Genomic DNA, 24671 nt, shown 5'->3' on the forward strand with positions numbered 1-24671 from the left:
CAGGAACTATGTGTCTGCTGATTCAAAGTCTGTGTCCCCGACCAGTGCTCAGCACACACACTCATTGTGTGGTTAGAAAACAGGGTCAATATACCCAAAGAGGTGCAGCTCTGTGCCCTCTGCCCACAGACTCTGTGGAAGCTGAAGGGGCCAAAAAGTTTAACCCCTGTTTCATCCTCTCCAAAGGACCCTCTGGTCTTCTGGGAGGGGGTGAAGCAGAATCTAGTGGTTAAACTCCAGAATACAAACACACGCAGACAGAGCATCTAGTGTGCCTGGTACTAGAGATAAAATGATCAACAAAACAGATCGGATCTCTACCCTCAGGGGGAACAGACTAATCAATGTTCAAATACAATAGAGTACTGCAAGTGCTAAGGTGGAAAGGGTGAAGAGGCCCCTGCCTCTGCCAGGGGGTGTGGAAAGGCGTCTGCAGGGAAGAAGCTGCAGACCCCTGCTGGGCTTTCATGGCTGAACCAGAGAAACTGTACTCAAGACAACATGTGCTTGCGAGGCTGGGACGAGCTGCTACATCCACAAGCGGGCATGAAGTTAAAGTCGGCATCAGAAGGCCAGATGCTTTCCCGCACCCCCCTCCCCACCAACAGAAGACTAGCAGCTGGGTTCATATGCCCGGGAAGTGCCTCCAAGAGAAGAACACTTGGGACCCCATCAGACTTCCCCACGGTGAAGCCTCCAGTCCTCAAGGCCTATTAACTCAGCTTCCAGTTACTCAGGAACACCACAAACTGGAGGGGGGGATCTTCTAACATGAAAAAGTTCTAAACAAACAGAAACACATCTGGAAGAAACACAACTAAGAAAGAAAAGCACCTATAATTAACATCCTCAGAGAGCTAAGATACCATATCCACAAAACAAGAAGAGAAAGTTTTTAATTTTTAAAAAAACATTTATTTAGCTGTGCTGGGTCTTAGTTGTGGGATCTTTAATTGTGGCATGTGGGATCTAGTTTCCTGACCAGGGATCAAAATCGGCCCCTCTGCATGGGAATATGGAGTCCTAGACACTGGACCACCAGGGAAGCCCCTGTTTTTAATTTTTTTAAGAGATATTCCAGAAACAAAATTATTGGAAATTTAAAGTTGCAAAAAAATTTTGTTGTTGTTGTCACTAGAAGGGCTGCAAGATTATATGGCTGGAGAAATGTGGCAGACAAGGCAAAGGAGAAATAAAAGTGAATGAACAAGGGAAAAAAGAATGAAGTCCAATGTCTGAATACAAAAAGAGAAAAGACAGAACGTGACAAGAATGATAATTAGCAAAGAATAATTTCCAGAACTGAAGAAGTTACTTATTCAAACTAGAAAGTTCCAGCAGGTAAACAGCAACATGAGTACAGAGGACAAATCCCCACATTTGGTGCATCACAGTGACATTTAAAACACTTAGGATAAAGATCTGGAAAGTTTGGAGTTGGGGAGTTAACAAAGAATCAGGAATAAAATTGGCATTAGACTTTTCAAAAGCAATATTGGAAGGTAAAAGGTGATAGTTCCATTAAAATTCTCCAAGAAAATTATTTCCAACTTAGACCATACCCAGTCAAGTTCAGTTCAGTCGCTCAGTCGTGTCCGACTCTGCGACCCCATGAATCGCAGCACGCCAGGCCTCCCTGTCCATCACCAACTCCGAGAGTTCACTCAGACTCATGTCCATCGAGTCAGTGATGCCATCCAGCCATCTCATCCTCTGTGGTCCCCTTCTCCTCCTGCCCCCAATCCCTCCCAGCATTAGTCTTTTCCAATGAGTCAACTCTTTGCATGAGGTGGCCAAAGTACTAGAGTTTCAGCTTTAGCATCATTCCTTCCAAAGAAATCCCAGGGCTGATCTCCTTCAGAATGGACTGGTTGCATCTCCTTGCGGTCCAAGGGACTCTCAAGAGTCTTCTTCAACACCACAGTTCAAAAGCATCAATTCTTCGGTGCTCAGCCTTCTTCACAGTCCAACTCTCACATCCATACATGACTACTGGAAAAACCATAGCCTTGACTAGACCGACCTTAGTCAGCAAAGTAATGTCTCTGCTTAGGTTGGTCATAACTTTTCTCCCAAGGAGTAAGAGTCTTTTAATTTCATGGCTGCAGTCACCATCTGCAGTGATTTTGGAGCCCCCAAAAATAAAGTTTGACACTGTTTCCACTGTTTCCCCATTTACTTCCCATGAAGTGATGGGAGCAGATGCCATGATCTTCGTTTTCTGAATGTTGAGCTTTAAGCCAACTTTTTCACTCTCCTCTTTCACTTTCATCAAGAAGCTTTTTAGTTCCTCTTCACTTTCTGCCATAAGGGTGGTGTCATCTGCATATCTGAGGTTATTGATATTTCTCCCGGCAATCTTGATTCCAGCTTGTGTTTCTTCCAGCCCAGCGTTTCTCGTGACGTACTCTGCATATAAGTTAAATAAGCAGGGTGACAATATACAGCCTTGACGTACTCCTTTTCCTATTTGGAACCAGTCTGTTGTTCCATGTCCAGTTCTAACTGTTGCTTCCTGACCTGCATATAGGTTTCTCAAGAGGCAGGTCAGGTAGGCTGGTATTCCCATCTCTTTCAGAATTTTCCACAGTTTCTTGTGATCCACACAGTCAAAGGCTTTGGCATAGTCAATAAAGCAGAAATAGATGTTTTTCTGGAATTCTCTTGCTTTTTCCATGATCCAGTGGATGTTGGCAATATGATCTCTGGTTCCTCTGCCTTTTCTAAATCTAGCTTGAACATCAGGGAGTTCACAGTTCACATATTGCTGAAGCCTGGCTTGGAGAATTTTGAGCATCACTTTACTAGCGTGTGAGATGAGTGCAATTGTGCGGTAGTTTGAGCATTCTTTGGCATTGCCTTTCTTTGGGATTGGAATGAAAACTGACCTTTCCCAGTCCTGTGGCCACTGCTGAGTTTTCCAAATTTGCTGGCATATTGAGTATAGCACTTTCACAGCATCATCTTTCAGGATTTGAAATAGCTCAACTGGAATTCCATCACCTCCACTAGCTTTGTTCGTAGTGATGCTTTCTATGGCCCACTTGACTTCACATTCCAGGATATCTGGCTCTAGATTAGTGATCACACCATCATGATTGTCTGGGCCGTGAAGATCTTTTTTGTACAGTTCTTCTGTGTGTTTTTGCCACCTCTTCTTAATATCTTCTGCTTTTGTTAGGTCCATACCATTTCTGTCCTTTATCGAGCCCATCTTTGCATGAAATGTTCCCTTGGTATCTCTAATTTTCTTGAAGAGATCTCTAGTCTTTCCCATTCTGTTCTTTTCCTCTATTTCTTTGCATTGATTGCTGAAGAAGGCTTTCTTACCTCTCCTTGCTGTCAAACTATCAATCAATTATGAGGGTAGGCTAAGGCATATTCAGACAAACAGGAACCCAAAAGTTTACCTCCCACATATCTTTTCTCCGGAAGCTATTAAAGGTTGTGCTTAAGGAAGCTGAGAATAAACCAAGAAAAGGAAGACAATACAGAAAGTTGAGACCCATCCTAGAAAACAGGCAAAGAGAATTTTTAAGGATGATGCTGAAGCCCAAGGTGACAGCTAGGCAGCAGGGCAGGGGAACAGACTGGAGCAGGCAGCTGAGAGACCAGAGTCCCCCGCAAGGGAAAAGGGAATAGGCAGACCACATGACATGGCTGAGGGTGCTAACAAGTTAACAGCTCTGTAAAAATGTAAAGACATCATATAAAACAATGTTATATAAAACAAGAATTTTAAATGGGACAGTTTAAAAACTTAATGGGTGTTTAGTTGCAATATCCTGTGTAGTTTGTTTACAGAGTCCTAATGTTGTGAACATAGAGCCACATTTGAGATACTGGAAGCATGAGAAGGCCGGTGTGCATTGTGGGGCAGGGCAGAGGAAAGAAAGTTAAACTGCCACCTTCCCTGTTAGTCAAGAAATAATATCTGAAATACTACCTCAAGAAACAGTAATATAAGAATGTTGTTTGGAAATACATAAGTCGGTAGTGGAAAAACAAACTAAAACAAGTGAAAGTGGTTGCCTTTGCTGCTAAGTCGCTTCAGTCATGTCTGACTCTGTGCGACCCCATAGACGGCAGCCCACCAGGCTCCCCCGTCCCTGGGATTCTCCAGGCAAGAACACTGGAGTGGGTTGCCATTTCCTTCTCCAACGCATGAAAGTGAAAAGTGAAAGTGAAGCTGCTCAGTCGTGCCGACTCTTTGCGACCCCATGGATTGCAGCCTACCAGGCTCCTCTGCCCGTGGGATTTTCCAGGCAAGAGTACTGGAGTGGGGGTTGCCTTTGAGGAGTGGGAATTTGGAGGGAAAAGGAAGGGATGGAAGACTGCTATTTTTAGCTCTAAACTTTATGGAACTATGTGCCTTTTAAAATATAAATATATACACACACATTAACTTTTATAAAATGCGTTCTTTTTTTTTTGGCCAACCAAGGATTGAACCTGGGCCCCTGGCAGCAAAAGTGTGGAGTCCTGACTACTGGGCCACCCAGGAATTCCCAATATAAAATGAAATTTTAAAAAACATGGTACATCTTTGACATTCTAAAGGCACACACATCCTGAGATCTTTGCACATCTCCAAGTTCACAGATTCCGTTATGGCACTTTGCAAGGATTACTGCAAGCAGAAGGCAACATGGATGCCAAGCTGCACACCACGCTTGCCCACTTGCTCTAGTGGCCCAGCACCACAGAGCAGGCCAAGTCTTGATTGAGCGAAATGACAAGTAACCAGAGAACACACACCTTAAGATCCTTGGGAAGTAACAAAAATGACAAACTCTAAATCCATCAAAACCAAGGGTCTACAGTGCCATGAGAGTATTAAGCCACAGGCCTTTGCTATACCTTGAAAGTTGCAGATGGTAAAATGCCTCAAAGCAGTGGCCATGAGTTGGCCATATTCATTGTTGAGTGAAGGGTCAACAATGGTAAGTAGCAGCACACGTGCCCGGACCCCTACGCAATCAATCAGGGATCAAAGAGGTCAAGGCTTTGGGGAGATCAGTTAGACAAAAAGCAATCACTGCTCACAAGTCGACAGCCCCCTGACTTGGAAAGGAAACACATATACTAATAAGTGTCAAGTTCCAAGGAGGTGATTATTTTATAGCAGTAACAGGCAAGAAACATTCTGGTTCAAGTTTATTCAAAAGAAATAAAACAGGGAGTTGTCTTCGGAAGCTGCACTGGCCCGAGTCTCTCTGAGAACTGAGAGACCATGTCGACTGGGGCCCTGTTAGGTGAGAGCAGGCAGCTCCAGACGCTGAGCTTACTGCTTTCTCTCCTAATGTGGAGACCAGAACCAATGCTGTAGTAACTGTTAAAGTGCCATCTTAAGTACTTCTCACTTATTGTATCTCTAATCTTCAAAACACCCTGCCAGGTGCGCCTTATTAATCTGACTTAACAGATGAGGGGAACATAAAAGACTAACTCCCCAAGTAAGTGGTATTTAGATGCAGCATATCAGTTTGAAAGAATAATGATATTCTGTCCAATGCCTTTCTTTTCAGCAAGCAGCAGAAATATGACTATCTGAGGAAAAACAGCCTCCTTACTTTCTGAAATGTCAGTTACCTTGAGTATAAGAAGAAACCACCACTCTTTTCCACAAAAGGTCATTCACTAAAATGTCAAACACTTAATGTTCAATCCCCTTTCCATAGAAATGGCATTAGTAGGAAGGAAACTGTAGTCTCAAAAGTACCATTCTGAGGAAATTCCCAGGGCTCAGAAACCTATGTGAAGAGACTATTGAGGTGGCTAAAGATGCCCTGGAAAAAAACCCAGAGATTAAATAATGTTGGAAAATAGGTAAACAGTCCATATAACTTGATATCACTTAGAGATTGTCAGCCCTGCACTAGAGGCCCCAACAAACAGTCCTTGAAATCAACTTGAGTACTCCAGGCTCTTCTGAAAGCACCTTAGGGACAGAACTATGATGTTCTGTGTGCCTTACTGTCAGGGCAGTGCAGGATTCCTTACTTCCTCCTCCTCTTCTTTAAATTAAGATTTTTTTTATATGAACCATTTTTAAAGTCTTTATTGAATTTGTTACAATATTGCTTCTGTTTCATCTTTTGGTAAAGAGGCATGTGGAATCTTAGCTCCCCAGCCAAGGACTGAACCTGCAACCCCTGCTTTGGGAGGCAGAGTTTTAACCACTGGACCACCAGGGAAGTCCCAGGGCTCCTATCTTAAGGGGCTCTAGAAGTTGTGAAACTAAATCGTGGCATTAGAGATGATCAAAACCTGGAAAAACACTTATTCTCTATAAATTAATAACTGTGTTGAATTACCCATTTAGAGATAACTCCAAACTAATTTCTCTTTAAAGATAATATTCTTTTATCTCAATATCATGTAATCAGTCAATTTATGATCATTTAGATTAGCAATAGAAATCAAATCCACTATGATAAAAGCTAATTTTAGCCATAAAACTGGCCAATTAGATTATTCAACTGTTCTTTCCAATATCTAGAGTGTCAGAAAGCACTTCAGGATAACTCAGAGCTCTTAACTGAATGCAGTAAGTTCATTCAACTGATTTAAGGACAAGGGGATTTATGATTAAAGGATGTCAGGAAGCTCACAAAATCTCCAGGAGGGTGCGAGAGCAGTACTGGAATGAAGCAGAGCATCCAACCACATTATGAAAATCATTATTGCCACGGCCACTCAAACTTTGCATGGACCCTGCTCTGGATTAGCTGCTCAGAAGAGTAGTTGTCACTGCACCTTCTAGACTAGCACTATCCAATAAAACTTTCTACAGTGATGGAAATCACCGGCATAGCTGCTGTGCTGTCCACTAGTCTCTGGCAGCTACAGAGCACCTGAAATGTGGCTAGTGTGACTGAGGAAATGAGCTTTTAATTTTATTTAACTAATCAAATGTCTACTGGACTGGCCAGAGTAATTCTAAATGCTCAAATCATTCCATATTGCTCACACCTGCATCCAGACCCCACTCAGGTTCCTATGACCAAGGGAACCTAGTTCTCCTATCTGCACTGTAAAATTCTACCTTGGAAAATGGGACTCACAATTTACAGCCTACCCAGATGTAAAGGTTGGGGTGGTCAAAAGACTCTGGACAGCTGCTACTATATCATTCCTCTGACAGTCTGAGCCCCTGTCCACGTGCGTCGTGTGCAGGTGACTTTGTAATACATTGCTCTACACACAGCGGGGTGTCAGGTGACCAACCTGAAAACGAGAGAGAAGAAGAGCAACAGAAAGCCAAAGAGCTGGTGTCACAGCACATGTGCACAGACAGCGCAGACATCTTTAACTAGCATTACCTTTTTATATTTTTTGCTGCCCCGGGTCTTAGTTGCAGCATTCAGGATCTAGATCCCCAACTAGGGGTCAAACCCACTGGGAGCACAGAGACCCAAACACTGGACCACCAGGGTAGTCCAACTAGCATTTACTGAGCCATTCCCTAGGCCATGATGAGGAAATAAAGCTCTAGGGAATTTAAAAACTGAGGCCACTTAAAAACACGTATTTCTAAATTAATTTTAAAATAACAGTATATAATTACATACTAATTTATGAAAAATAGTATCTCCCACCAAAAAAAATAAGAGGAATTGTTTTACATTTTTGCATTAACAGAAGACAGCTAGATTCTCATATTTGCTTTTGCATTCGGACTTTTGCAATATCACACACAAGTGTACACTCATGAAACATGTTATATTGCAGCCTGGATGAGAGGGGGGTTTGGGGAGACTGGATACAAGAATATGTATGGCTGAGTTCCTTCGCCGTTCACCTGAAGCTATCACAATATTGTTAATCAGCTATACCCCAATACCAAATAAAAAGTTTTAAAAGATAAAATACATAGTAAATTAACTAATAATGAGGAAAGAGGCATTGTTTTACATTTCTGCATTAACTGAAGATAGCTGGATGCTCATATTGCTTCTGCAATCAGGCTTTCGCAATATCACACACAAGTGTATGCTCATGAAAGAATGACAGTGAAAAATAAGTTTTTGTATCATTATGAAAATAGTTTTAACCTCACAGACTCCTTGAAAAACTCTCAGGGGCCCTTATTGGTCCTTGGACTATACTTTGAGAACTGCTGATTTAATGAAAATTCTAAGTATAGTGGGGGATGGAGGAATGGGGAGTGAGCACTGAAATGCAGAGGGCAAAACTAGCAGGAGAAATTATAAGGAGAAATCAACAGACTCATAAAAAGACAAATTCTTATCTCTAACCAGAGGAAGTCAATAGGCTATGTTTAAACTGAAAAATTGAGTAGATCCAAGCATACCTTTTCATACATGTATGTAAATATCAAAAGAATTAGCTAAGAGTTGAAAGTGGGAGTCTTGGAGAAGAGAAAATGGGATGCAGGGAGCCTAAGGCCTAGTACTTAACACATCTTGTTGGATTATTTGACTTCAGTGTGTGTACTTAGCAAATTACTGAGACATATATATATCTTTGGTAAAATTTATTTTTAAAACTATAAAAAGAGCCTGAAGAGACCATAATCAGCCCCACCCTAACACACACAATTAGAACAAGTTGCGAAAGAATTCAGTTCAGTCGCTCAGACGAGTTCAACTCTGCGACCCCATGGACTGCAGCAAGCCAGGCCTCCCTGTCCATCACCAACTCCTGGAGCTTACTCAAACTCATGTTCATCAAGTCAGTGATGCCATCCAACCATCTCATCCTCTGTTGTCTCCTTCTCCTCCCGCCTTTAATCTTTCCTAGTATCAAGGTCTTTTCAAATAAGTCAGTTCTTAGTATCAGGTGGCCAAAGTACTGGAGTTTCAGCTTCAACATCAGTCCTTCCAATGAACACTCAGGACTGATCTCCTTTAGGACTGACTGGCTGAATCTCCGTCCCAAGGGACTCTCACCAGTCTTCACCAACACCACAGTTCACAAGCACCAACTCTTCGGTGCCCAGCTTTCTTTATAGTCCAACTCTCACATCCATACATGATAGCCTGGAAAAACCATAGCCTTGACTAAATGGACCTTTGCTGGCAAAGTAATGTCTCTGCTTTTTAATATGCTGTCTAGCCTGAGTGAACTCCAGGAGATGGTGATGGACAGGGAGGCCTGGCGTGCTGCAATTCATGGGGTCACAAAGAGTCGGACACGACTGAGCAACTGAACTGAACTGTGGTTGATCATAACTTTCCTTCCAAGGACCAAGTGTCTTTTAATTTCATGGCTGCAATCACCATCTGTAGTGATTTTGGAGCCCCCCAAAATAAAGTCAGCCACTGTTTCCACTCTTTCCCCACTTATTTGCCATGAAGTGATGGGACTGGATGCCATCATCTTAGTTTTCTGAATGTTGAGCTTTAAGTCAACTTTTTCACTCTCCTCTTTCATCAAGTTCAGTTCAGTTCAGCCGCTCAGTCGTGTCTGACTCTTTGCGACCCCATGAATCGCACCACGCCAGGCCTCCCTGTCCATCACCAACTCCCAGAGTTTACTCAAACTCACATCCATCGAGTCAGTGATGCCATCCAGCCATCTCATCCTCTGTCGTCCCCTTCTCCTCTTGCCCCCAATCTCTCCCAGCATCAGAGTCTTTTCCAATGAGTCACTCTTCTCATGAGGTAGCCAAAGTACTGGAGTTTCAGCTTTAGCATCATTCCTTCCAAAGAGCACCCAGGACTGATCTCCTTTAGAATGGACTGGTTGGATCTCCTTGCAGTCCAAGGGACTTTCAAGAGTCTTTTTCATCAAGAGGCTCTTTAGTTCTTCTTCACTTTCTGCCATAAGGGTGGTGTCATCTGCATATCTGAGGTTATTGATATTTCTCCCGGCAATCTTGATTCCAACTTGTGCCTCATCCAGCCCAGCATTTCTCATGATGCACTCTGCATACAAGTTAAATAAGCCAGGTGACAATATACAGCCTTGACATAATGCTTTTCCTATTTGGAACCAGTCTGTTGTTCCATGTCCAGTTCTAACTCTTGCTTCCTAACCTGCACACAGATTTCTCAAGAGGCAGCTCAGGTGGTCTGGTATTCCCATCTCTTTCAGAATTTTCCACAGTTTGTGGTGATCCACACAGTCAAAGGCTTTGGCATAGTCAATAAAGCAGAAATAGATGTTTTTCTGGAACTCTCTTGCTTTTTCGATGATCCAGTGGATGTTGGCAATTTGATCTCTGGTTCCTCTGCCTTTTCTAAATCCAGCTTGAACATCTGGAAGTTCACGGTTCACGTACTGTTGAAGCCTGGCTTGGAGGATTTTGACCATTACTTTACTAGCACGTGAGATGAGTGCAATTGTGCAGTAGTTTGAGCATTCTTTGGCATTGGAATGAAAACTGACCTTTTCCAGTCTTATGGCCACTGCTGAGTTTTCCAAATTTGCTGGCATATTGAGTGCAGCACTTTCACAGCATCATCTTTTAGGATCTGAAATAGCTCAACTAGAATTCCATCACCTCCACTAGCTTTGTTCATAGTGGTGCTTCCTAAGGCCCACTTCACATTCCAAGATGTCTGGCTCTAAGTGAGTGATCACACCATCATGATTATTCGGGTCGTGAATATCTTTTTTGTACAGTTCTTCTGTGTATTCTTGCCACCTCTTCTTAGTATCTTCTGCTTCTGTCAAGTCCATACCATTTCTGTCCATCTTTGCATGAAATGTTCCCTTGATATCTTTAATTTTCTTGAAGAGATCTCTAGTCTTTCCCATTCTATTGTTTACCTCTATTTCTTTGCATTGATAGCTGAGGAAAGCTTTCTATCGCTCCTTGCTATTCTTTGGAACTCTGCATTCAAATGGATATATCTTTCCTTTTCTCCTTTGCTTTTCACTTCTCTTCTTTTCACAGCTATTTGTAAGGCCTCCTCAGACAGCCATTTTACTTTTTGCATTTCTTTTTCTTGGGGATGGTCTTTGATTTGTTACACAGCAATAAATAACTGAAACAATGTGAAACTTTGCATCTCCCAACAAATCAACATTCAAATATAATCCCCAAGGGACACTTTTTTTATTAATGTTTGGGGAGAGGAAAGGGTATCTATTAATGTCTTTGGGGAAAATCACTTTTAAACCATTGTTAGTCCACATGGAACAGATGAATGCCCCCAAACCTCTGAGTTCCAGAAGATCCAGGGATGCCTGGCTACTTTGGTAACCACTTCTCTTGATTACAGTGATTGTTTCAGAGATGGATATGTGACCCAAGCCATACCAGAATTAGAGTCTGCCCTGGGGACTTCTGCTGGTACCATTAAAAAAAAGATATTCTTGTGCTTGCTTTGGCAGCACACATACTAAAATTGGAACCATACAGAGAAGATTAGCATGTGCCCTGCGCAAGGACGACACACAAATTCATTAAGCGTTTCATATTTTTCACTCACTGGGATCCTTTCTGGGGGGGGGGGCTATGCCTCATGGCATTATGGATCTTAGTTCTCAAACAAGGGATCAAACCCACACTCCCTGCACTCAAGAGTGGGTTAATCACTGGATCTCCAGGGAAGTCCCTCACTGAGATCCTTATCAATGCCAATGTTAGAGAAGAGAAAAAGGCAGGCCTGACTATATCAAAAAAACAAGTGAGAAAGAGAGAGGAAAAGAAAGAGATATTCTCTTCACTCAGACTACAAGCTGTGAGGGAGATGTAAGTCTAACACTGATGGTATCGATTTTTGCCTATTTGAGAATGAAGCCAACACAGAGGGAAGCAATTCCAAAGACAATATACTGATGACATCAAGACCCTGGGATCCAGCCATGACTGTAGTTGGCATGATCCTAGGACTTCCTATTTCATGAGCCAACAAACTCCCCTTTTACCTTAACCAGGGTCATGTTGGCTCTCTGTCACACAGTAAAGCTCAAATCATAATCTTAATTAAAAATATGAATAACATGGCTATATTGAAACATTTTTGGATCTAAAAAGAGTATTTTAAAGCTTCAGTCAGTTTGGGAGGTATGAAATGCGATGGAAGGGAGTCATGAATCAAGATCATGCTTATTCAAAACTCACAAGCATCTCTAGCAAACTCAAGAGATCCAGTCTGAAAGCTATAAAAGGGCTCATGCTAATAAGCTAAGTGTTCTATGAAAAGCTGCCTGTCTGAAGCCTTCAAACCAAGGAAAAAAGCTTCATGTCTTTTTAAAAGATTTCAAAATGTGACTGCATCTATATGGCAGGAGATACCACAAATAATTTACCAATTTCTAAGACTAAAGGAGGGAGGAGAAGGGGACAACAGAGGATGAGATGGCTGGACTGCATCACCGACTCGATAGACATGAGTTTGAGTAAACCCCAGGAGTTGGTGATGGACAGGGAAACCTGGCGTGCTGCAGTCCATGGGGTCGCAGAGTCGGACATGACTGAGCGACTGAAATGAACTGTGTTTGACCCGAAGCAAGTGTACACTAGAATATTTATCTGTAGGAACAGATTGTTAGTAACCTCCAAACTAAATATGATTAAGAAAATACACTTATACCACTGCTTATTACATTAACATGATCAAGAGCTAACTGTTTTCTCAATAGATTCACTTTCCTAATAGTGCTTTACTTCAGTTCAGTCGCTCAGTCGTATCCGACTCTTTGCGACCCCATGAATCGCAGCACACCAGGCCTCCCTGTCCATCACCAACTTCCAGAGTTCACTCAGACTCACGTCCATCAAGTCAGTGATGCCATCCAGCCATCTCATCCTCTGTTGTCCCCTTCTCCTCCTGCCCCCAATCCCTCCTAGCATCAGAGTCTTTTCCAGTGAGTCAACTCTTCACATGAGGTGGCCAAAGTACTGGAGTTTCAGCTTTAGCATCATTCCTTCCAAAGAAATCCCAGGGCTGATTTCCTAACTCCTTATTGCCAAATTGAGACTTAAATTGAAGAAAGTAGGGAAAACCACTAGACCATTCAGGTATGACCTAAATCAAATCCTTTATGATTATACAATGGAAGTGAGAAAGGGACTAGATCTGATAGATAGAGTGCTTTACTTAGACTAATAAAATTCATTTGTGTTCTAGGAGAACAAGCCAGTTAATAGCACATTTTAAACTATCTGATTTATATACTGACCTACCCACACGCTTTTCAACAATATACTTAGTTTGTAAAGAAAAGTACACCCATACTCAAATATCATCTACCACATAGCAAGCGATCTGCTGCCCATCTGCCAGGGAGGACCTGCAAGGCTACACCACCAAGCAGCATCTTAACATTCTAAGAACTCTTATGTTCAATATCCCTAATCTAGATAAAACCCTAGCAGAAATATAAACAGAACTTTCCCTCTACTTGTAGAGATGACAAAAGTGAAAATAAGTATGTAAGAGTACAAAACAGACAAGGTCCCAGTCAAGCGGGCTAGGACTTTGATGGGGTTCCAAGTCCTGGAATCCTAAAATCTCATCCATATTCTGATCTGACCAACTAAGTGAGACTAGCTAGGTATGCAGGTGCCCAGGGTTAGCTTCAGATACCACATCCATCAGCCTAATTTCTTTCAGTTTGGCTGTGCTGGGTCTATGCTGCTGGGCATGGGTTTTCTCTAGTTGCAGCAAGCAAATTTCTCATTGTGGTGTTTTCTCTTTTTGGAGAGCATGAGCTCTAGGCATGTAGGCTTCTCTAGCCTGCATGCAGGCTTCAGGCATGCAGCCCAGCATGTGGCCTCAGCAGTCATGTTGCAAGGGCTCAGTTGTGTCACAGCATGTGGGATCTCCCTGGATCAGGGATCAAACCCACGTCCCCTGCATTAGCAGGCTGATTCTTAACCACTGGATATGACTAATTTCATCATCTCTGGTTCTGTTGTGTCAGGGTTGGTTCAGAAACTGGACTTGTGTGCTAAGACTTTTCAGTCTTGTCTGACTCTTTGTGACCCTATGGATTGTAGCCTGCCAGGCTCCTCTGTCCATGGGATACTCTAGGCAAGAATACTGGAATGGGTTGCCATGTCCTCCACAGGGGTATCTTTCCAACCTGAACCCGTGTCTCTCATGTCTCCTGCATTGGCAGGTGGATTCTTTACCACTAGCACCACCTGGGAAGCCGAAATTGGACAGATTTAAGTCTATTAAAAAGGAAGTCCATCAATGACTGAACATGAGCATGACTGGGGATGTCAAGCTAATGCCAGAAGCCCTTACCATCTCACCCTACTCTTCAGTGCTCCCTCTTCACCACCTTATTTTCCAGTGAAAAATCCTTAGAAATTAGCTGACCTAGAATTTTATAATTCAGTCTGCATAAGTTATTAGCACCCTACTTATACTCCAGTGCAAAGTCAAAATGCTTCTACTAAAACCGCCTGTTGAGGCCAGGGACTATATTTCCTCTCTCTCTCCCAAAGTGCCTGATATAAACTCAATGAAGTATTTGTAAAGTAATTTTAGATATTTTATTGGCCCCTCATGCAGCATGTGAGGGGATCAAACCTGTGCCCCCTGCATTGGACGTAAGGCATTTTAACCACTGGAATTTTGTATACAGATGAAATATAACACCATATTACCCAACAAGTCATTTTCCTGAGAATCACAACTATCCCTAAAATCAGCCAGAAGTCAGAAAGAAGAAATCTCAGAAATCCAAAACAAAGATCAAAGCCTATACATATATGAAAGATTTCCTCATAGGAAAGTCCCTGAAGCCCTCACAACAGTCTTTTGTTTCAAACAAACAAAATTCAAGTTTTTCTAGTTTTCTAACTAACTGAAGACAGGCACAAAAAATTCTAGAATGAGGACCAGAGGCGGCTGCATGCTGACAGCTGCAAAAAGGGACAGCTGACCCACTAAGGGGGAAAAAGGGCCCAGCAGCATGTACTGGAGGGGCTATTAAACCTAAAGATCTTAAAAGCCAAGGAAGGTGCTTGTGAATTTGATTTACAAATTCATTCATCTAACATTTTAAAACTCCTACTTTGTTTAAGATTAAGCACTGTGGAACAGAGAATTTCTACGGCATAGTCTTTACTGTCATAGGCGCTCAGTGGCAACAAGACATACACAGATAACCATAGCTCAAAGAGAAAAGCATTAAGTGCTGCCTAAGAGATGATGGTACTCAGGAGCTCAGAGAAGGTAAAGGGTATTTTCAGCTTCATAGTGGTACTGACAACAGAGCTAGGAATTATTGGTTTGGATTTGGATAAATTGTAGATGTAAAGTACACTCCAGACAGAGGTAAAGGCAGGGAAAGGTTTGAGGTGGGGGAAGCAATGCATTCACTCTGGCTGCAAACTAGGTAAGGCTAGAAAGATAGGTACTGGAGAGTGAATGCTCATAACTGATATTAATAATTACTGTGAGTCATCAGAAAAGCAAACCATTAGAGGCATACAATTTTGAACTAAAGACTATCATCATTTTTTTCAGATAACTTCTATAAAAAGCACTTAAAAAAAAATGTATTGTTCACAGTATGTCAGGGCTCTGGGTTGCAGCATAAAGGTAAGTTGCTGAGAGGTTACAGGTTTGCTCACAGAACTGATGGGAAGGCTGGCCATCTAAGCTTGAGCTGGGCAGCAGGAACCATCTGGCCAGAATGCAGTCTCTGTCTGTGCTGGACAAGCCACTAGCGCAAGGAAGCTGACTCTACAGGGTATCTGATCTCCCTTTCCCTTCGTTATCACTAATTTTTATTCTTGAACAGTTTTTTTTTTTTTTAAGAATGCATGAGATGAAATGTGAAGTGCACTTGAAGCAACTGTACTGCATACTGAAATACATTGTCTCAAGGAAAACTACTTGCGTAATTTTTGAGTCATAAGCTGAACTGTTTTCATCAAATACCATTTTTACTTGGAAGAACAAACAACAGACAAACTATGGTTATTCAGACTTGAGTATCTGCCAGACATTTTCTTGAAGATGAAATGAGCCTGTCATTTCAATGAAAACAATCTACAGTATTTGCTGCCTATGATAAAATTTGAGCTTTCAGGTGAAAACCAACCTTTTGGAAAATTTGTGTTTGCCACCATAGGCTTCAAAGCATCCCAAAACTCAAAGTCTTCTGACAAGACCATTGGTAATGTTAATGTCATGTGATTTTTAAAATACTGTATAATAAGTGGGTCGACAATTGAAAGATCTGCATAACTCAGTGAAACAATATTTTCCAAACATCCAATGTTGTAATCATATTACAAAATAACGTATGAGTAAAAAAATTCAAAGTGCAAGATATAAACTAATATATTTTAATGCAACAATATGATATGGCTTCACATCCTACAGTAACTAACCACTTAAGAAAATTACATCCGTCAAGTTTATGACAGTAGCAGAAAAGAATATCCAAATTCATCTGAAAAAGCTACTAAAATACTCTTCCTTCCAACTACACATTTGTGAGATGCTGGATTTTTCTTTCAGGCTTTAATCAAGAGTATAATGCAAGGGACTTCCTTGATAGTCCAGTGGTGAAGACTCTGCACTCCCAAGGCAGGGGACACAGGTTTGATCCCTGACTGGGGAACTAAGATCCTGAATGCTGCACAGTGCAGCCAAAAATAAAAATAAAAAAGAATATATCACAACAAATAGAACATTAGAAGCAAGTATGAGAATCCACCTGTCTTCTATTAGACATTAAAGAGATTTGCAAAAAATGTAAAATACTGCCATTCCAAGCATTCTTGGTGCCTAGAACTTGGTTTCAAATACAATTCTCTAAAAAAAGAAACCAGGGCTCCTTGAAGAAGTGGATAGTTCTAGGACTGGGGCAGGAAATGTAAGCCTGCATATATAAGCCTTATATAATATATAAGCCTGCAGCATCTCACAGTACTAAAGTGTAAGGAAGTGCTTCAAACAAACATGATAATGGAAGTAGGGGAAAGCTCTTACCTAACAGGAGTAAGAGCTCTCAAAGACCAAAGTTGGAACAATTGAACAAAAAGATAAATAGTACTGGATTATAACCCAAAATATAAATATCCATAGGTCAATATCGATATAAATGATTAAACAAATGAGAGAGAAGAGACAGATCTGCTGTGCAGACAAATTCCAAATGATTTATGTAGCTACTCTGCCCTTAAAGGGGCTGGAACATAACTCTCCACTCCTTAGTGCGAGCTGGTCATAGTGACTTCCTCCCAGGGTAAGGGATGGAAAGGAAGGGGAGGAGAGCGAAGGGACGTAACAGTAGAGAAATCCGACTAACACTGTCTCGGCCAGGTGACCAAAGGCAATATCAATGGTGACAAATCATGTTGATAGTCTAAATCTTGGTATGTACCATACGTTCCTGTCATGAGGATGGTCTTCTCCGAAGACACCCATAACCTCCGTCTAATTGTGGGAAAAATCAGACAAATCCCAACTGAGGGATATCCCACAAACTATCTGACTGGTACTCCTCAAAATTATGAGTCACTGAAAACAAAGAAAGTATGAGAAACTGTCACAGCCAGAAGCTTAAGGTGACAAAATGACTAAATGTAATGTCATCATATTTAGCAATGAGATCTTGCAACAGAAAATTGACAGGAGGTAAACAACTAAGAAAGCTTGAATGAAGAATGGACTTTAATTAATAACAAAGTATTGATAATGGTTCATTAATTATAACCAATGTACCATACTAATGTCAGATGTTAATAATAGGGAAGCAGGGTGGGGGTTTATATTTATGGGAACTCTGTACTATCTTCACATTCTTTACATCAAAAACTGTTCTAAAACATAAAATTTTTTTTTTTAATGCCACTCTTTTCATTAGATATTTGTTTTGGAAAACAGTTTTCATAAAGATATGTTATTTATGTTAACATGTAATAGGTTAATTATTTTTAATGAATACTTAAAATTTTCCCTCAATATTAATTTCTAATATGCTAAATATCATAGCTATAACTCACAAACTCTTTGGAGTCATCAACAATTTTTAAATGCGTAGAGGAATTCTAAGGAATTCAAAAAGTTTGAAATAGCACTGAAATAGGTTAAGTTTCACATATATGGAAAATGCATGTATGTGGAATCTCACTTTAAAAAATAGGATAAATGGAACTTTAGTGTAAAGGTAGCCTTCAATTTATACATATATTGTGCTACTCAAATTTACAAAACAAATTACTTAGCATTTTCTCAGCAATATTACCTTCCAAGATCACTCATGAAGTATGCCTTTTAACCTGTTACAATGGTAGCAAACAGTCAAAGCACCTGTGTAATCTAAGTAACACTGCACTATACTTACCACTATACTTCAATTAGTTGGATGAAAGGGTGGAATGCCTACTAAGAGCCAGGTCCTGTAGGTACCTTACATGTATTCTCTCTTATGGATGGATGGTCAAGCAGTGACTGTCATCCCCATGTCTAGGGCCAACATCACCTGACTAGTACAGTAAGTGAAGGAGAAGAGGTATAAACCTAGGTCCAACCACAAAACTTCAGCCACCAGGAAGACACAGGCCCAGTGGCTGATAAGAGAATATTCAGAGGAGAGACAGTACACAATTATTAATACTAGTGTGACACGCTAGGAAGTAATGCTCAAAATTTTCCAAGCCAGGCTTCAACAGTACGTGAACCGTTAACTTCCAGATGTTCAAGCTGGATTTAGAAAAGGCAGAGGAACCAGAGATCAAATTGCCAACATTCGCTGGATCACTGAAAAAGCAAGAGAGTTCCAGAAAAACATCTATTTCTGCTTTATTGACTATGCCAAAGCCTTTGACTGTGTGGATCACCACAAACTGTGGAAAATTCTGAAAGAGATGGGAATACCAGACCACCTGAGCTGCCTCTTGAGAAATCTGTATGCAGGTCAGGAAGCAACAGTTAGAACTGGACATGGAACAACAGACTGGTTCCAAATCAGGAAAGTAGTATGTCAAGGCTGTATGTTTTTACCCTGCTTATTTAACTTATATGCAGAGTACACCATGAGAAACGCTGGACTGGAAAAGTGCAAGCTGGAATCAAGATTGCCGGGAGAAATATCAATAACCTCAGATACACAGATGACACCATCCTTAGAGCAGAAGGCAAAGAACTAAAGAGCTTCTTGATGAAAGTGAAAGAGGCAAGGGAAAAAGTTGGCTTAAAGCTCAATGTTCAGAAAACTAAGATCACAGCATCTGGTCCTATCACTTCATGGCAAATAGATGGGGAAACAGAGGAAACAGTGTCAGACTTTATTGTTTTGGGCTCCAAGCTCACTGCAGATGGTAACTGCAGCCATGAAATGAAAAGACGCTTACTCCTTGGAAGGAAAGTTATGACCAACCTAGACAGCATATTAAAAAGCAGAGACATTACTCTGCCAACAAAGGTCCGTCTAGTCAAGGCTATGGTTTTTCCAGTAGTCATGTATGAATGTGAGAGTTGGACTGTAATGAAAGCTAAGCACTGAAGAATTGATGCTTTTGAACTGTAGTGTTGGAAAAGACTCTTTAGAGTCCCTTGGACTGCAAGGAGATCAAATCAGTCCATCCTAAAGGAAATCAGTCCTGAATACTCATTGGAAGGACTGATGTTGAAGCTAAAACTCCAATACTTTGGCCACCTGATGCGGAGAACTGACTTATTTGAAAAGACTCTGATGCTCGGGAAGACTGAAGGTGGGAGAAGGGGACAACAGAGGATGAGATGGTTGGATGGCATCACTGACTCGATGGACGTGAGTCTGAGTAAACTCATCCAGGTTGGTGATGGACAGGGAGGCCTGGCATGCTGCAGTCCATGGGGTGGCCAAGAGTCGGACGCGACTGAGCAACTGAACTGAATTGGACTGACTGTGAGCAAAGGTTAGGAATAAGGATTAGGAGATTGGAGGGATGAAGCTGAAAAGCAAGGTCAGAGTCAAGAATTGGAAGTTAAGTGAAAAGAAAGGTGTGTAAAGTAACAGCTAAGGGGCGAAAATTAGAGTAAGGGTTCTGAAAGAGCTGGGAGCATGGGCTGCTCTTCTCTTCCTCAAATCTTCCTTTACTGCCAGCACCAAAGACCACACTGCCAAGCCTTCGCCACTGCCAACAGACCCTAATTTGGAAGGTCAGCAGGATGCAAGATAAGCTTTTTTTCTGCTTCCACTGCTCCTTGCCTCTCGCTCCTCCCAACCATGCCCTCCAAGAGGCTGGTGCCAAACAAGAATCAGAGAGCACAGCTTTGGGGAGAAGAGGGGCTGAGTGATAGAATGCATTCCTCATGGCAGGATCACCTGCTAAAAGGGGAAGATCTTGATCTGCCTAAACCTGTCAGGGAGATGGTTAGCCAAGATGGTGGCCCACCAGCAGGATGCTGTCTGAAAGACCAGCCTGCTCAAGTCAGTCAGTTACAGGACAGAATCTGATAGTACTGCACTTCAACTTCAAAATAATTTACAACAAACTTCGCTGCTTTATCCTGTTCAGAACTTTACACCTGCACTGTATTGTCCCAGAAATGTTCCTTTCTCAGGTGCTACATTTTCCTAAAACTTACAATGACTAGCTAGCCAATTGATCATCCAGATAAAAGAACATCTGTAGCCACTTAATACTCAGACGATGGTAAAAACTTCACAAAGGTATGCAAAAATCTATAGAAACCACTCATAAATGGCTTCTTTTAGCTGCTTGTATATTTGAGACTATATTTTAACATTTTTAAGAAGTCTAAATATATTTTCTGTTATTTAGAAAATGTTGCCTGATACCCATTTGAGTTGCCCTTGCCACACACAACCTTTTCAGCAATTTTTAAAAACAGCCTTTATTGCCTTTTACCCCTGACAGATCAAGATACATATTTCTTAAGAAAAACTAAACTTGTATCAAGAAGAAAGCCATTTTGAAGCACTGGAGACACTATTATTGATGGTGCCTTTTCAGGAAGAAAATGAAAAATGGATTTAATTCATTTCTTATGCCAAGTTTACTTTCAAAGCAGTATATCCCTTCACTTCTGAATTATTTATCAAATCAAGAGTATTCAGCAAGCAACTGATACTTCACCAGCTGAGCTGCTTTTAACATTCTATTCAAAATAAAATACAATGTATGTTACTAAACGTGCTTAGATTTTTGTATTATCTGTGATTCTTCTCAAAACTGAACCCCCAAACGGTGGGTTTTCTTCTCCCTGTACGCCTTTCACAGATCCTCTCTGCAGTAGAGACGAAAATGGAAGGACTACAAAATTGAAGGTCTTGCATTTTTAAAGAAAGACAGCTGAGTGGATTTTAAATTATAACTCACTAATTAAGATGTATTGAAAAATCAATTACATCCAGTTAACCACATCTTGTACAGAAGAAAGGGGGAGTGATTCACCCTGATTATTTTAAACTTTTAAGAATCAGGAAATAAAGCATTTGTAAACTGTTATCAAGTACACAAAGTAACAAAGCACCAAGCATAGTCTCCAAAAAGCAGACCCAGCATTCAATCATCCTTTAAAAATATGTCAAAGAAACAAATCAGTTTGCTAATTTCCATCTATATAAGGATAAATATTACTTCCAATGGGATTCTTTTCAGTAACAAACTTTCTTCTAAGTGCAAAGGCAGATTTGGAAAATCAACTGATTACAATTAACATGGAATTAATTGGACACAAGTCTTTTAATAGTACCATGTTTCATTAAATCTAGGATGCCAGTGCTTATAAAGTGCAATCCCATTCCATGTAACATTAGGGGGGGGAAGTGCTGCCAATTAAACTACGGCATAATGCTCACTTAGGGCATCCCACCCCTACCCCCTGGGTCGTCAATATTAAAATGTGAACAGAATGCGGTTTAGAATCAAGGAAATACTGGAACCTTAAACATATCGTTCAGATATGTTAGAATATCACAAGGAAAATTATCTACAGATAAAATAATCTTAGATACTAAAACCATAATCTATCTATATTACACTAAAATGTCAGTACTCTAACACAATTCCTAATCTGTTTGAGCAGTCAGAAAGGTAACTCAAAGCTTTTAATAGATGTATAATTAGTCAAATGCAAGGCACCTCCTAAAATTGGAATCTGGAGATTAAAAGCCACTATTCAGTGATGGAAATGATGAAAACAACTGTAAGAGCAATAGTTCACTCAGAAACAGCTGGTCTTTTAGCCTCAGTTCACTTTATATTTGGACAAAAGGTGCCTTGTAGAGTTACATTCCATCCCACCTGCTACACTCATAAAATCTGGCTCTACTGGACAGCATCCATATTTGAGAAATGTTAAATGCGGTAAAAAAAAAAAAAAAAGGAACTCATGTTCTTAAAACTGACAGACAGGAAAATTATTTGTTTACAATAGACTTATATTAAAAAAAAAAACAAAACCTTTAGACTAACATGGAATCAATAACTTGGGCTTTTCTTTCCCCATTCCAAAGAGAATTTGAGGCAGATTCAAGATTCTGTACAGCAGTAGAGCAAATTTTGTCATTTCTCACTGTACGTAAGATATTTTTAAGTCTTGCCCATACTCAACAACTCCAATTCAACATAATTCACACTAAGTACTTTAAATACTAAACATTTACATGCATTCTGTACCCAAGTATTTTTTTAATGACTTCAACTTCTCGTGATAGTCTTGAGACAAAGCCTCTTTTGAGAGCACTGACCCCCTAAGTTTAGCAAAACACACCTCTCTAAAATGCTTTTCTTCCAAATCTGATCACTTTCAGAATTTTGCTAGATACTTCAAATAGCCAGAATACACCTTGCCAGTATCCCTTGCTAACCATGTTTTGACACAAATTTCAGGAAAGAAAAGGGAAAGCAAGAAAACATGTTGATTTCAGGACTTTAAAAGTCCTGGTTCGTTTTATTTAGCAAAACACAAGAGCCCAGAACAAGCCCTCAACCAGTTAAGTCTTACCTGGCAGGTCACCAAGCCAACAGTGGTGGCAAAGCCAGTCTTCCCAAATTTCCTGGGATTTCCAGACCAGACTAAAGCAGTAGGAGGAGGCCTTCCCCTGGTTTAGGGGCTTTTTTTCTAAAATCCTCTCTCTCTCCTCTTTCCACCTGGTCTCTTTCTCTCTCTGCTAATCTTTTAGCTTACCACGCTCACCACGGAAACCACAAAAACAGAATGTAGTTTCTCCAGAAAACAATGAGACACCTAACCCACCTTCTTTAAATTAATCTAAATCACAACAGCCAGTACAAGGATAACAAATCATCAGTGATGTCTAAGGCACAGCATTCTCTTCAGCCTCTAAAGAAAGATCCCAATGTACGTAATATCGTCAACCTACTACAACTGAAAGGTATATGAACATATTTTGGAAATCTTTTTGCTGCAATTTTTGAAGGTGAAGGGTTTCTTACTTCCATTCATTAAAATTAACCAGAACCCAAGCATATTATTTAGTATTCAAGACTTTGCTGCGCCTTTTTTTCCTCCAAATTATTTAGAATTTGGGTCCTATTCAGAAATTAGCTTCCACAGTACCCTCCACGATGCTAGAAGGCAAGACTGACTTAACGACAAAGGACTTTCTTTAGAAGGAAAAAACCTAACCCTCGACACCCCCTTTAATTTACTGCCTAATGTTAATATCTAAGTAGTATAAATCTTTATGTCCTCCAAACGAGGGGAGGAGGGGGCAAGGCTGTTCTTCCCACTGCATTCCCCACAGCTCCTAGCACGAAGCCTGGAAGCAGAGGCCGTCCAATAAATGCCTATAAACACTTTAGTCCTCTGATAAGTTGGGGCATTCCAAAACACTAACTCCATCCGTGCAGGGTCAGCCTCCGGTTCCCGATTCCAGACCGCCTTGGCCTTGCTCTGATGAAATGAAATCTCGTCGCTCAAACAGACCAAGGATGGGGGCAAGGGAGCCACCCGACCCCATCCCTCAGATCTTCTATTCACCTCGCCAGGCTGTTGGTCGCAAGCCGTTCCCACCCGAGCCCCGTAACCAACGTCGCCCGCCGGCAGATGCAAGTGGGCAAGAACCCCCGCCCCACCCTGCGGACAGACAGCCTGGCGTCGGGACACGGCGGACGCCTGCGCAGAACCTGCCACCCACTAGCCTGGCCCCTCCATTCCGAGGGTTAACAATACTCCCTCAGAAAGACAGTCAGGGTAGGCGGGGGTGGGGTGTGGAGGGAAACCAGTACGCGTCTGCGCGCGTCTGGACGCCAGGACGAGACCCCGCTCGCGCCGCCCACCCAGCACCCCTAGAGCTCAACCGTCTCCACGTGAGCGCGCCCGCGCGCGCCACCATAGCTCGCGTTGACAGGGTCGCCTCACCTGAGCCGGGCTCCGCCCCCCTTCTCGAAGGAGGCGGTGACCCTTCTCCGATCCCACCCGACAGTGTCGGAGGAGGTGGAAACGTCCAGGCTGGCGGCTCCGTGATGGGATTCCTCCCTTTTCCGCCCACCCCGCCTCTAGTCCCTCAGCTCCTTCAGCCACTTCGCCACCGCACTCTGAGAATACCGCGGCGGCTGCCCACAGCAAACGGAAGTGACGCAACACGACTCACTTACTCCGCGGCTTTCCTCCTCCTCTCCCAGCCCGAGCTGCAACCAATCAGAAGGGGAGAGGGCGGGGCAGCGGCAGAAGTGCAGCCAGTCGATGCTCGGAATCCGGAGGAATTTACTCTGTACCCGGAACGCTGACCAATCCAGGGTCCCAGGAGCCTCGCTGTGTTTACTACCGACCGAATCCGTGAGCCCTGCGACCAATAACCGT

General features: G+C 41.8%; 1 protein-coding gene and 1 non-coding gene across 5 annotated transcripts in view; one reads left to right on the forward strand and one right to left on the reverse strand.

Annotated features, from left to right (window-relative positions):
- Window positions 1–24448, reverse strand: part of ZBTB5 (zinc finger and BTB domain containing 5) — a 30566-nt gene extending 6118 nt beyond the window's left edge. For 2 of the 4 annotated variants that reach the window (XR_005718380.1, XM_040224396.1), the window contains exon 1: window positions 24231–24448. The gene's annotated coding sequence lies outside the window, so the exon portion shown is untranslated. The other 2 variants (XM_040224562.1, XM_040224485.1) reach the window with 2 other exon arrangements.
- Window positions 11292–11398, forward strand: LOC120867965. The gene has a single exon (XR_005722098.1). It is a non-coding gene; the product is annotated as a U6 spliceosomal RNA (small nuclear RNA).
- Window positions 24449–24671: the final 223 nt, after the last annotated feature.

The sequence above is a fragment of the Oryx dammah genome, unplaced genomic scaffold, assembly GCF_014754425.2.
Source record: "Oryx dammah isolate SB20612 unplaced genomic scaffold, SCBI_Odam_1.1 HiC_scaffold_1, whole genome shotgun sequence".
NCBI lineage: Eukaryota > Metazoa > Chordata > Mammalia > Artiodactyla > Bovidae > Oryx > Oryx dammah.